At 33.7% G+C, this 15224-nt stretch overlaps 1 protein-coding gene across 4 annotated transcripts in view; it reads right to left on the bottom strand.

Moving 5' to 3' along the window:
• Positions 1–15224, bottom strand: part of LOC126824723 (autism susceptibility gene 2 protein) — a 216524-nt gene that overhangs the window by 163584 nt on the left and 37716 nt on the right. The gene's annotated exons all lie outside the window — the stretch shown is intronic.

Genomic DNA, 15224 nt, shown 5'->3' with positions numbered 1-15224 from the left:
CTGGCACCAGATATTATCAGTTTATTCAAATCAATTGACTACATTTAAATTAGCATTGTGATGTTGAGTCAATTCTCATTTGATATTAAAAGATAAAATAAATTTCTATATGACCATTTAAAATGTTTTGTTAACAGGGTCATGTTACAAAAATAAAGTTACACAGATATTAAAACAAAAAATGTCTGGATTTACATGTGCTTGTCTTATTTCATTTTTTAATACCAAAGATAAGGTCACATAGATTTGAAATGATAAAATGAAAAAAAAAAATGTACTGATTTAGTTTTCAATTTTTCATACTATTGTCATGTTACAAAGATAAGTTACATAGATTTGAAATGAAAAATGTTCCTTTTTCATGCACTTGTCTTAAATACGACTTATGCAACAGGGGCGAGAGAAAAAGGGCAGAGAAACTCAGTAATTTATTGTAAAACTAGGTCAAGGAGAGAGAGCGGGTTTAACATCGACTCCACACAAACTTGGTCATTTCGTGACTAACACATGGTTCAATTTTATTTCAATATTTTGCTTGCGCGCAGGGGTCTTTAGCAGTGGGAGGAAACCGGAGGACCCGCAGAAAAATCACAAGGTTGGACAGACGACCCTACTCCTGGTCACGTATATGCTAATCATTCGGCTATCCAACTCCCCAGCAGAAAGGGAGAAAGGGAGTGGAGGAGCTTTTTTCCCTGTGAAGTTACCATATGGTCATTGCCAACCCTTTTTATGATCCAACAACCTCTTTCCCCCCCCCCCCCCCATTTAAAAACCCTGACTTTCACATTCGTTTTTGAATTACAAGTTGAATTAATAAAGCATGTGATTGAGTACAATTACTTTTTTGTGTGTTTGTGTGTGTGTGTGTGTGTGTGTGTGTGAAATAGCTTTATTTAACATCCGCTTCCACCGATGTGATATCGCAGACAAGAAAAATTATATTTGAACAGGTCGGTTATTTAGAGGGAAAATAAAAGCAGTATTTATATCAGAGATAATGTGACACAATAGGTTGACTAATTGATCACATATAAACACAGAGAATGTATTTATAATGTGTACTCTATTTAATAGACTGGTAATCAATGACTACACTTGTCTCTTTATATCATCAACACTTCATTCTTCTGTCAACCAGACAGTCTGGAGAGAAATTAGTTTTTAATGTTTTCAATTATACACTTATCTTGTCTACTTATTCAACCAATTAATACTGATGACTTTAGGTTTAAAGATGAACATCAAAGAATCATCAAAAACAACTTTTCAAATTAAACTACTTTATTTTTGGTAGTCAACCTCCCTGTTCCTTCTCAATTTCTTCTTTTATTCTGCCTGATAATATTACAATCTGGTATTCATTTGGTGGGAACAGTATACCCTACCCTTACATGGATGCGTTGAATAAGCAAACCATTCAGACCACTTTGCATTTGCTTTAGCAGTGGACACATTAGCCGAATCAATCGGCCGAATCGTTCGGCCGAATCAATCGGTGCCAAATTTTATTCGGCCGAATGGGTGGACACACTAGCCGAATGCTTCGCCCGATTCAACCTGTCGATTGCATCCCCTTTCACGTCACATGATTAAACATGGACGCGTCTATGTCTTCAATCTATCACGTGACTTCTCGATTTGAGTGGTGATTGGCTAATGAATTCTATATTCGGCCGAATGCTTCGGTGAAGCGGACACACCAGGCGAATATAATTCGGCCGAATATATCAAACCTGTTTGATTCGGGCGAATCATTCGGCCGAACGATTTGGCCGAATCATTCGGCTAGTGTGTCCACCGCATTTGTTGTGTATAAAGGACTCCAAAGCTGTTACATTAGGAAGACACATGTTGGCTATGTGAATTCTACTAAGGAGAAGTGGTATCAGGAGATCTAAAAATGTGAGCATACCATGCCTAATGTACGGCACCTATCTGTATTGTTTTAAACTAGGATTTCAGAAGTAAAGCAATTGGGTAGAAGATGACTTCTGGCTTTTCACTTTATTTTCTATTTTGGTTTTTAATACGCAGATTACAGACACCCTCTGTAAGAAATCTTATTTCCATTCTTGACATAATACAACAAAATAACCCACATAACATGACACGGATAAGATTGAAAAAGAATTCTTGAAGGAAATTGATTTCTGTTAATTTCAAGATGATGTTCTGAATTTCAACCCAAAAAAATCAATGAGTTAAAATGCCATCAAATAGAACCATCATTCTTGGTTGAAGCAATCTAGTCGACTGTTCCAACAAGCAGGCCGTGATAGAAGTCAGACATGCAACATGTCCGTTCATATAGCTAGATAGCTATTAAAGGCGAGTCAATCTTAGCCTTGTTATTGTAGTCTGAATTACTCGTCTACTTGCCAGATTTCATGTGGATTAAATGTCACCCAATTCATTAGCTGGTTTATAGGTGATGTATGATTAGCCCAGCCATCATGTCAACAATCACACTGTTCAAGTCAAGTCTTGTATAGAATAGATGATGTATTTTACATACTAATCCAAGCTAGACCTATTTCTTATAGATAGATATTTACACACTTCAACTACTTCTAAATGAAAATATTCTATACAATCCTCTTATTCATTTTATTTTATTGATTATACCCACAAGTATGCTAATAACTTTATATCACATTTCTTCTTGTAATTCTGTCTGACAAGACTTATCAATTTGCAATTGTGATTAGATCCAAACAAAATGGCAGCAGATACTTTCAGGAGCTGCTGTGACAAAATTCAGTATCGGAGTACCTCTTCAGTATCTTATCATTCTGTATCATATCATTATTTCTCAGTATCGGAGTACCTCTTCAGAAAGAAATTAATTCATGTAAAATTCACCAAATTTTTCATATCTTTGCACTTAACAGAGTTTGAGACTAACATATTGTCAATCAGCTTCCAAAACTTTGTTCTCCAATATTTGTCAAAGTCTCCTTTTTACTTGTTTGAAATGTAAACCATCTAATACATATTCACTCCAAACTTAAAAACCTGGTCAAATTAGCAATGCTGATTTATAGCCAAGTGACCATTCCTCAGTTATTAATTGGTTCTTAAAATAGAATGAGTCAAAATATCATCTCTCAGTAGCCATAGTGAGAATGATGCCTTAAAACTGCTGTTCAATATATATGATTGATAATACTGATTTAGTTTGATGAAGGGATGATCTAATTGATTATATTGCAAAAACATATGCTCTGTGGCCCCATGATAATTCCAGTATGTCTAAAAGTTTATTAAGTATAATTTGCCCTTATTAACCATGCATTTTTTTATTCTTCAAATTTAGATTCAGGTAGTTTGCAGTTCGTATTAACTTTGACACATCCTCACAAATCTTCATTCCCATGCACTGTGAAGCTTTTCAATAGTCGAGTCCACTTATTATTAAAATTGCACTGTCAAAGATATATTGCTTTATTATGTAAAGACGTTTTTTCTATCGTCTATCTACAGACAGACTGGGTATTATTAAGTATTCTATCCAATTGCGCTAATAGTGAAAACAATATTTTCTGGCTGAGTAATATCTATTGGTGAAGCCTGCTGACCCGACCATCTTTTTATTGACTTTCTGCTTGTGGCGTAGTGAGAGATTATGGGAGGACAATGAGGCAAGAATAGGTTAAATTCCATGTTTAATAGAGAGCTAAGAGAAAGAGAGAGAGAGGGGAAAAAGAGGGAGATGTGCCAATAATGAGACTAGCTATAGTCTGTCATTGTGTACAACCATTCATTATAATCAATAGAAATGTAGAGGAGATAGTTATATAACCATACCAGACAACTTCCTCTAACACAACTCTATTTTAAGAGTTCCAATATTCCACCAAAGTCTCTCATCAACTTGTTGAGCTGCAACATTAAATTACGCAACACGACTACTGGATTTATCTAATAGTGGTAAGACGATTACAGTACATCCTTTCTATTTATACATCGTTTATAAAAAAAAAACTGGCGGTAATATAACGTAGAATCAGTATAATAACCTATTTATGAACCTCCATACAGTTGCAGGTTTGCATAAGCTAATAATTTTTCGTACCCTTTTTTTATTCATCCAATTTGACAGATGACTTCTGCCCCAAAGTCTTCTATCAAAGATTCTCGACTTCTGAAGTCTTAAGTCTGAACGATTGCTTTCCCTAGCTATTAGTTGTGACAAGTGTCATGCAAGAAGCAGAATGTTTTTTACTGTTTTGTTGGGAATTTCACACAGCTAACAATTTTGAAATACAGCATTTATATAATATCCTCTTTATAAAGTTCTAAAAGCTTATTTGTTAAAGTATTATCAACTGGAAATAATCAAGTTTACTCTGTTTACAAAATCATCGGCTTAAAGCTTTTAGAATAAAAATTCTATGGATTAATACCCATATGAATAGTATAAGTATAAGCAATTTATTAATAGTTCCATTTTTATAGACAGACTTAAGTTAAGTTCATTATAAGTCTATAGCATGATTATCCTAATTTTATCACTGTTCAAGATTATGTCTGCAAATCAAATTACAGACTAAAAACGATCTTGCTACTAAAAGGCTCTTATCAGAGTCAGATTAGGTAACCTATGTCATCACGTAACATTTTATGTTTTGACAGAAGATGTAAGGAAAAAAGGATTTGTAGCTTTTAACAGGAGGCCCATATAACCTTACTACTGATGAGGTGATAATCTTGTCTGCTAGCACAAAAACATGTCTGACATGGTTGGTCGACTAGGTGAACTTAGCTTTTACCAGATGTCAGCCATAAAGTTTTCATCAACATTCTTAAAGAAACTTCAATTAGATGCACATCTATAAAATCTCACAAGGAGTTTCTACATATAAAACATGGGGGTTGTGTTCAAGGTCAAAGTTGACCAACTTGTAAAGAATGGGATGAAGGATTTAAAATGGATTTTTTTTTTGTATGTACAATAGTCATTGAAGTTGATTTGTCTAGCATGATAAGAAACTCTGTTAAACCTGTTTTACATAATTATGAGTTTAAACAAATGAGTTTTACAGTCGCTTCACCGACTACCGTCTGGCTAACTCAATAAAAGAGAGGTGTTTCTTTTATTCAGTGGAAAAAAACCTTCAAATCAGACATTTGAAAAAAAAAAGCACTTCAAATAAATCAGAATAAAATTTACTGAATACATTTCTACTAATTCAATCAAACAGATCCTATAAGATATGAATCATTCTGTTAAATGGCTTATAGATGTAGATAGTTTTTATTCTAGGAATTTATCTTCCAAGATCTAAAACCAAAAACATTTATTCAATAACCTTGAAATACAGATTTTTCAAGTATGTACATGAAGAATATTTGGAATGGAATGCTATCAGCAGTATGAGCTGCACTTTTTGCATACAAGGAGCAGCCATTTTGTCAGGCAGTTTCGGTTTGATTTTCACGAAATTCAAACTCAACCATCATTAGGGTGTAACGGATAATAATTATGACCTCTATATGGACCACAAGCTAACAACGTAATTTTTCGTACAATCAGGGGCCATCATTCAGGAAGTTACGATCCGATATGTGCAAATATCAGAAGGAACCAAGATCTTTGGGTTATAACCATGCATTTCAAGCCATGCATTTCAAGTTTCCTCAAAATCAGATGAAAATTGTGACCACTAGTGAAAATTGTGACCTGTAGAGTGTCCACAAGCTAAAAACGTGATTGTTCCTACAATCAGTGGCCATAATCTATGAAGTTTCGATCTGATACATGCCAATATCGAAAGGAATCTGTATTTCAAGTTTTGTCAAAATTGGATAAGAATTGTGACATGTAGAGTGTCCACAAACAAATTGTGGACGGACGGACAACGACGACATGCGTCCACATGAAAATGTGGCCGTATAAAAACAACAGTCTCATTTAATGTGAACTTATTCCCTGTAATTTTCTACAGCATTGAACTAAAGCGTCTAGGCTTAAAACTGAGGAAATCGTTGACAGATGGTTAAATAAATTGATCCTTTTAAACCCAATAAAATGAAACCTCCATTTTACCCAAACCTTTCACTATAGAGTATGATTTCCATCCGACAGAAAAAGTTATTGATTAATAGCTATAAAGCTAATCAACTTCTAATCGACTTCTAATCAAGCATGACAGAATACACTAATAGGATGTCCATTCATTTCAGACCACAAACTTCTTACATTGATGGTGATTGGCTTACTTGGTCCATTGAGCGAATCAGGATTAAGATAAGGTAATTGCTTGGATCACACCTTGTGATAAAAGTTGATCCTAAACACAACAAATATTGATAGCAACCATGTTTTTATCACCCTTATCTTACAGAAAGCCGAAGTCAATGTGTTGTACATTTTGTATATTAAACTGAACCATTGATGTACAATTTCTAAGTGTGGGTTTTGTTTCCAAATTCACAAAATAAAGTTTGGAGAAAAATCATCATTTGATAGAAGTTATAAAGTATTCTTGAGAGTAAGCATACCCTATCACAATATTAAATAAAACAATAGTTTGAAATTGGAATTAAAAGCTACTTGATAGAAACAGCAGTAAAACAAACATTTGTTGAAGATTGCCTATTATTCAATATATATCTATATTGTCATTGTTAGAGCAGTGTTGTGTAAAAACTACAAATGGCAGGATTACTCAACATCATACAATGGTGCAACTTTAGACATTCAACAATACGTTCAATGTCAATAACTGCACGACTTAACAACAATATATCTTCTTTAATGTAATGTTTAGACGAGGCCGTTTTGAAGTTATAGAAACTGGTATCCAATCCTTTTGTAATTTATTGCAATAAAATATGTTCAAAGGAAAATCAATGTTGTATGTTAAAGAAACCTCAAGAATGAAGATGTATAAAACACAACCAAATCAATAAAATCCTTATGTATTTTATTTATTGCAATTAAATATGTTAAATATAGAGGCTTGTCAAGGGTCCAGCAGCAGCACAGATGTTTTGTGCAAGCTTTTAAAGCAAGTAAAAAAAAATCCATAGTTAATGCTGCCTTGTATTGCAATCACACGATTTCAAATGTGACCATACAAAAACAATGTAAATGTATGAATACACTTTAAAGGATCCCCAAGATCCTTGAAATACAACCAACTTGTACCTGATCCAATTGTAATTGGGGTGGGTCAGGGAGCACTGAATACTCAATAAGAATGTGTGCGAGAGAGAGAGAGAGAGAGAGAGAGATGGGTTTAAGGTCACTGACACATATGGTTCAAATTTACTTCAATAATGCACTTGTGTGCAGGGGGTCCTTAGCAGTGGGAGGACACCAGTGGACCCGGAGAAAACTCACAGGGTAGGATAGGCGACCCTACTCCTGGTCACATACAAGCGGGAAATCGAAACCACGCCACTTAACTCAATGACAGACCTTAATATCTAACCTGCCGGTGTTAAATCATTCGCCCCCACCCCACCTCATTAAAATGTTCTTGGTTCAAATCCAGGTGTGGGCGCTGGGGAACCTTAGGATATTTTAAGCCTGTTTGTCACATCCACTTATTACACATTAGCATGAAATGAAATGAATTTTAATGTCCTACTCTGACTGGGCTAATGAAGACGGGCATACGCCAGTGTGCTATGAGGGAAATTTTGCCCAGACAGCAGCACTACAGCCTACTCTTATATCGATTTCCAACTGCCAAGGGATCTTTTATGTGCACTCCAATGTGTACACGGGATCTCAGGTTTTCGTCCCATTCAAACGACTGTATATTGTCCCTCTGTCCTGCACCACTGACGTGGAGGAACTCCATAGAAAATCCTGATGAACTTTCTCGGCCAATGCAGGGACTGAACACGGGACCTCTAGGTTTGAGAGCCAACATCTTACTTTCTGAGCCACTATGACTCACACACATTGGCTACACAAAGAAAAATCTATGACAGCTTCAATTTGATAATGGGTAGGCAGAAACACTGTTTTTCAGGCAATATTTTTCTCCTTTAGGAATGCACTAGAGACCATAGCAAAAGAAATAACCATATGTTAGTTTCAAAATGACCACATTATTGTGTTGATGAGATGTTACACTTTTTCCATATGAAATTTATTGCGATAAAAATTTTAAAAATATAATCATATAATCTCTAAAATCAATAATAATAATACAGTGCTTTTTATGTGAACTGTGTTTATATAAGAGATATGAAAGCTGTTGTATTAAGGGTTTTTTGCCTCTGTTTTTTCTTACCAAGAATGTTATTACTTACACAAATGATTGTTAACAGTTTTGCCATTCCTTCAACTTTTGGCATGGTAATGATGTAACAGGAATAATAGGATAAAAATTGCTCATGAGAAGAGTAATTGAAGCAGTCAGTGAAGAATTGTTGTTGAAAACACAGAAATGTGATCAGCCTTTTTATTTCCATTATCCTCTAAACACAGTGTTCCAAAATACCACCACCATCTTCTAACAGCTGACAGATTGAAAGGAAAGGCTTGTGATGTTTGTTTTTTTTCATCATTAATGAGTTAAAGGGCTATATTTATAATACATAGTATTTCTGACAAACTTCGACAAGACATTGTTATTTCTGTAGAACCCCATTTACACTCCGCCTGAACAAAGCCGGCTGTATCAGGTTGGGACCAGGCTGTGTTCACATTAGGAGTAACAAAGGATACAACCTCTAAGATGGATTATTAAAACCCTATGTACCCGAACCTTCAGCGTCTGATCAGTGATCACACTTTTTACCCAAAGTATATGTGTTCATTTGACACTTTTCCCAATATGAACAATGCCGTATTATGGAATTCCTCATAAAAATATACCTGCCATATTTGAAGAGGAAAACAAGTTTACTGTTATGGGAATGCATGTAGAACAAGTATGGAATAAAACCACTTAATTTCTGGTAAAGAGCTTTGATCTGGAATAAGAACACTTGACCCATTTACATTAGAATAATTATTGGTAGTGTAATGGGGATAGTGTTTTAAAAAGGAGAAGTCTCATCTAATGAACTGTTTTGTTTTCCTTTTAAATCTTAAGGAAGCTTGTCTAAGTTGTGTTCACACAGAAATATAGTGTAGTATGCAAACAGAACAGCTTAGTAAATTGTAGAGTTATAGCTTTTGCAATGGGAATGGCACCACAAAATTCCATTCTTGTGTTGTCTTTGTTAGACTATTGCAATTGACAAGACAATTCTTGAGGAAAACACATGACCTCCAAGACGTAACCATTTAAGACAACCAAAATCTAAGATGCTTAACATTTGAGACAACTAACATCTAAGACAGGTAACATCTGAGACAACTCTTTAGCAGCCAATTTTTCATGATTTACAGAATTTTATTTGGCAATGTTAACCCAAATTATCCAAAGCGTGGATTCTTAATGTTCATACCACCTTAGAGAATTGATGGGTCTGGTCTGGTAATATTCATCCACTAGGTCTGATATAAGATCTGAGTATTATAAAATAATATTACTGATCTGTTACTGTTTTCGTCTTCACCAATATTGTTTTGGAACAATGATTATTAGTTTTGTTTGACACAAGAAAAGGGAAGAAGACAATCATGATCAATGACTAACTTTCTGTCTATATTTGGATACAATGAGACAAGATTGCAGAATATAGAACAGAAATATACTTCTATTATTGTATAGTGCTAAAATCAACAACAGTTACACAGTAAAATCTCCATTAAGTATTAACACTATCTAATATAATAATCACACCAAGCGGACAAAAATAGTAGCATGTATTACTTTTTATATTCTATTTCTAACATAACAGTTAATGAAATTTTTATTTAATGTCCTACTTTTCTGCACCAACCAGGCTACTGAAAACCGGCATATATCATGCAGTGTTCTATGAGCGAAATTTTGACAAGCAATTGCAGCATTTCTGTCAACTCTTCATCTAATTCCAACTGTTAGATGTTCTTTTACACGACACATGGGACCTCGATTTTCCAACCTATGCAAATGATTCGACATTGTTCCTTGCCAGATTCTTCTTCCTGCACAATTCAGAAGGGGAACCAGACAAAATTAAATTCTGAGGAATTTTCTCGTTCAACACCTACATCAAACCAGGGACTTTTTGGTTTGTGAGCAAGCACCATACTCACCAAGCCACACATACCAGTGAAAGTAGCAATAATATGAATAAACCAGAAATGTCCTTTTGAATTTTTGGGACATAGGGCCCATGACATCACCCAACAAATAAAAGTCATTGTTATTCCAAAATTGCAATTGCCGCCCCATGACAATTTCAAAAAGATAAAAACAACAGGTGGGTGCTTATATATCAGCTTTAATATACGTCCAAAATAGGATATTATTTAATCTGATTCAAGAATCGATGATGTTTAAATGATCTAAATACCCACAAAAGAACATATCTTTAATATGTTTCACTACAATCTGATTTAGAAATAATCTCTCTTTTTTATTACCTTTTTAAATGCAAGACAAGATTGACATATCAGGTATTTATACTGAGTGAATATGTTGTCATGTTTTACAGCAAGATTAAGAGAGATAATGTTTAAAGATTAAAGTTAATCTCCTTGTTTTTATCACAGACATATCAGTGACTTTATAGACCCTAAATGTAAACATGACTAACATAAACTTGCATGAATTAATTTATTTACATGTGTTGGTTGCTATGCACTGCTCGTTACCTTTATAAATATTGCAATGTTGTGCTTGAAGAAGGGTATGCTTATTTAATTCTTCCTATATATTCTTCAAAAGTAAGCTATGAATGGCAACAGGCTTTGTATTTATGAGAGAGAGAGAGTGAGAGAAATGAGGTTTAACGTCCACTCGACACAAACTAGGTCATTTTGGGACTAACATATGGTTTAATTTTATTTCAATAATTCGCTTGCACATAGGGGTCTTTAGCAGTGGGACCCGGAGAAAACCCACGAGGTTGGACAGACGACCCTACTCCTTGTCACGTACAACCGGGGATTCGAAACATGTATTTATGATATTCAGGGTATGCTCAAACTTTGTAGAACACCCAATTCCACTTCCCATTTATTTGGGAAGCTCATATAACTCATAATTACTTTTGTCTTCAATACTGTTGAAGTAATGTAATTACATTTCTTCTCTTTAAATTGATGTGTAAACCACCCAGCAGGTAATTACAATATAAAAACACTGTATATTTTCTGTAAGTAGAATGTTAGAACAATGTTTGAAATGACAAACAGTAAATCAATTAACAACCTCACACATCTTTATCTTAAAGGGACATAGAGATGTTTCCAAAATAGTTCTTTAATTAAAATGGTGAAAGATTACAACCTATATATGGATCGAAAATACTAAAGTATGTTTCCATGTCTAGCATGTAGATAAGACTTGTACAAACTGATTCTAAAATAGACCAATAGGTTATTTTTGCAATACTTTAAAATCGAAATAAACTAATGGGAATCACAAAACTCAACGAAAAAACAACCTGAAATAGACAGAAAATTGAAAAATAAATGTTTTCACTGAACATGTCATTATCAGGCTTCAGTTATAAAAATCTCACAAAATTGTTACTAATTCCATTGAATGAAAAAGTGGAATAAAAAAAATCTCTGGCAAATGGTCCCAACACTGTTTGTTGTATTGGCAGAAAGTAAAGTGCCAATGAACATTTCAATAGTAAAGCGTTCATTAAACAAATGTCACATGATTGTTAGTCTAACAATCGTGCACAGAAGATGATCTGTTGATCCACTTTAAACTGTGGTAACAATTAATAACAGGTAACATGGTACACCTCATGCTTAACCCAGTGTTAGCCTTATTTATTTATCACAGCTTGTGTTTCACCTGGTGGTTTGTAGCTACTAAAACCTATTTCCTCCAAGCTAATCCCTTAATTTCACTTTGGTATGTTGATCACTGTGGCCTATCTTGACAGTTCACTTGTTATATGTGACAGTATAATGACAAGGGTCATCGACCATTGTCCACTAGGGGTCAAAGTAAACTACCAGTTGCTCTTACTAATCTTTATTAGACACCATTATTTCCCTATACACCTCATAACAGTATAATATTACCAATTTAGTATAATTAACACACAATTAGGACTAAAATATAGATATATATACAGACGCTTTCAATTAGCAGTTGGTCTTGATATTATTACTTTTACACAATTACAAATTTTCAGTTAAATTAAAGATACATTATGTAAGATTCAGATAAAAAGCTAGCCATTCTTGCCATAATAGTTTGAAAATAATGTAAAATGAATAATTTGAAAATTTCATTCAAATTACTCTATTACGAGCGAAGATATTAGCCTTTGAAGGTTTGAAAAGATGTGTGCATTAATTGCAACCACCGTACAGGTTGTTTGAAGCTAAGTCTCGCTCCTCCATTTTTAGATTAAATCAAAATATTGCTGAACCTTTCTAATTTGTTTAGTATCGGAGATATCCGCTGGCATCGAGAGCTGATTATGGTTTTGTCATGTTAATAAACGTCTAATTAATATTTTATATGTTATTTAAAGAAAGACTTGCATTAGGCAGATTTAGCTCTTGCATATTGTATGTTTAAGGCTAAATGTAAGTTCACACTGAAAACCCAAAACAGGTTCGGGTTACTTCCCATTTAATATTACTATATAAACCAAATTACATGGGGCTACTCCAACTTTAATATTACTATGTAAATTAATCACTTCCACTTTAATATTACAGGAAAACAATATTTAAAAAGACATTTATATGAAACAATTTATTGAAATGATTTAAATAATTTACAATTTCTTATAAGCTTCATGACTTTTGATAGTTGTACATATGATATACATTAAAATTGCATTCCATTCAACTGAGTTTGTTTTTTTTTTTTAAAAAAGAGAGTGAAATCGTTAATGTACATGTACATGAATTGTATTTGTATGAATTCCCAATAGAACTGTACAAATATTCAGTGAACAGTGATAATAGGTTTTTCTACATGGCTCTGTTTGTTTTTATTACATCTGTCATACATAAAATTAATCTAAATAAGAAATTGGAAACCCTAGCACGGTTAAGTTATAAATGTTTATATCTTGAAATGAAAACAGTGTGAAAAGTTAGTATACTATTATCTATATTATCCTGCACAGCAGGTGAATGATCTTTTTAAACAATATTTCTTTAAAAGAGCCAATCCAGATTTCACAGGTTACCTGTTCATATTTTAAGTGGGTTTAAGAATACAAATTAAATGCCAAAATGTGAATGAACAGTACAAACTGCTTGTCTGGAGATGTATTTGTGTAAAATTTTATTAAAGCCATCCAGAAGTGGTCAGTAGACTTATCGTCAACCATATGGAAACCTGATAGTTCTATGGGACTAAAACAAGTCTTCCACAAAGAATCAACCAATGTTATTCACTAAGACATATCTGGATATCTGGGACGGACAACTCCTTGAAACAAGATTGTAGGCAAACCATATAAATTGTCAACATTAAATCAGTCTGATAACAAAATATTGCTCATTTTCACATGCTTTATCATAATGAAAGCTATTTAAAAGGTGAATCAATAAAAACTACAAGATAGTCTTATCATTAAATCACACTGAGACACTGAACATCAATAAATCAATCAAAAAAGATTCTGACACAACAGAAGCATTCTTATGCAGTTTAAGTACATTCCAATGGCATTAAAATCAAAGGTTGTACTCCCACTGGTATTACTATCTGATTTCAACTTGATATTACTCTTTAATATAATGGCATTGAACATATATTTTAACAGAGAGAGTTGAATTTTTTATCATCCAATTTGTCAATAATTCTAAGCTACCATTATTTACTTATAATGATATAATATGCCGAGACTGATACATTCCTTTGTTTCAAATATATGCAGTTCAGAGGACATATACATGTAAGCTATTTTAAAATGCCAGCATTTTTAATCTAGGAGAGTAGCTAACCTTCGCACACAGATGTATATTGTATATTCAATGAGTGCAATAATGTTTAATATGTGCATTTAAAATATAGATGTGACGTTATCCTTTGGTGTTGGTGTACCATTATTTCAATTAATGGTACAGGCAATGTGCTAAGAGTATATTATTTATACTAGTTGAAGTTTTGGACTCGTGTGATGTATTTCACTGCAAAGCATGTGCGAGTGTCTATATTTAAGTTGTAAATGAAATGAAATGGGGATTAACGTCCTACTGTTCTGCTCCAACTGGGCTGTATTTAAGTTGTTAATGGTCTCGAGCTTAAGACATTGCATAATATATTGAAAAAACTCGGAACTGACATCCCTCGTGTTGTTTCAATATATTATTTAATGTCTCGCTCTTGACCATTAAACCATACATATTAACATTGTTTATGTACTTATGCAAAGACTTCCCTCCATTGGAGCTGGGGGTTGTTTTTAGGTATGAACGTAAATACTTCAAGAAATTCACAACAGTAAAAAGAATTCTAATCGGAAGGGCTATTACCTAAATTCTAATTCTACACAAATCAGAGTGAATATAACTTTTGATATAGACTTGCATGCTAAAATTAGTGTGAACATAACCTAATTAATGCTGTTCCTGTTTTATTATTTACTTCCTTATAAGTCAAATAGATAAATGGATCAACACTGTTATATCAGACTGATTGTGAACATCATCTCTTCATGTAGACCGTAATTTTCATCTCAAGATCTGATAAAATTTTAAATCATTTAAGCATCAAACTAAGCTAGCGTTTGATTTGCTGTGTAAATTATAAGGCCAAGCCACTTCAAGTGAAAAACGTATGACAAATGAGGTGAATGAAACTATTGGCTTTGTGCAAGGCTGGCTGTGTGTTTCTGTGAGGTGTTTAATGCACTGTTTGTTCATGACAATATTGTCTATTAATCAGCATACAGCTGTGATAACCACTTGATAGACCAGTCAACCATGTGTGAATAATATACATGTGTACTCTCGTCTTATATACTAAAAATATGCAACTAGCTGGTTGAGGCTCTACCATACTCCCATATACACTGGGTCTAGATAACCATAAAATTTATATCCATTTATTCTACCCGTTCCAAGGATGCCCAGAACACCTTTATGTTAGGGGATTATTCCAAAACGAAGGACGTGTACATGTACATATTAAATAATATGTCAATACTACATGCATGTAAATGGCACT

The sequence above is a fragment of the Patella vulgata genome, chromosome 6 (genome assembly GCF_932274485.2).
Source record: "Patella vulgata chromosome 6, xgPatVulg1.2, whole genome shotgun sequence".
NCBI classification, from domain to species: domain Eukaryota; kingdom Metazoa; phylum Mollusca; class Gastropoda; family Patellidae; genus Patella; species Patella vulgata.
This window is presented reverse-complemented; position numbering and strand designations above follow the sequence as displayed.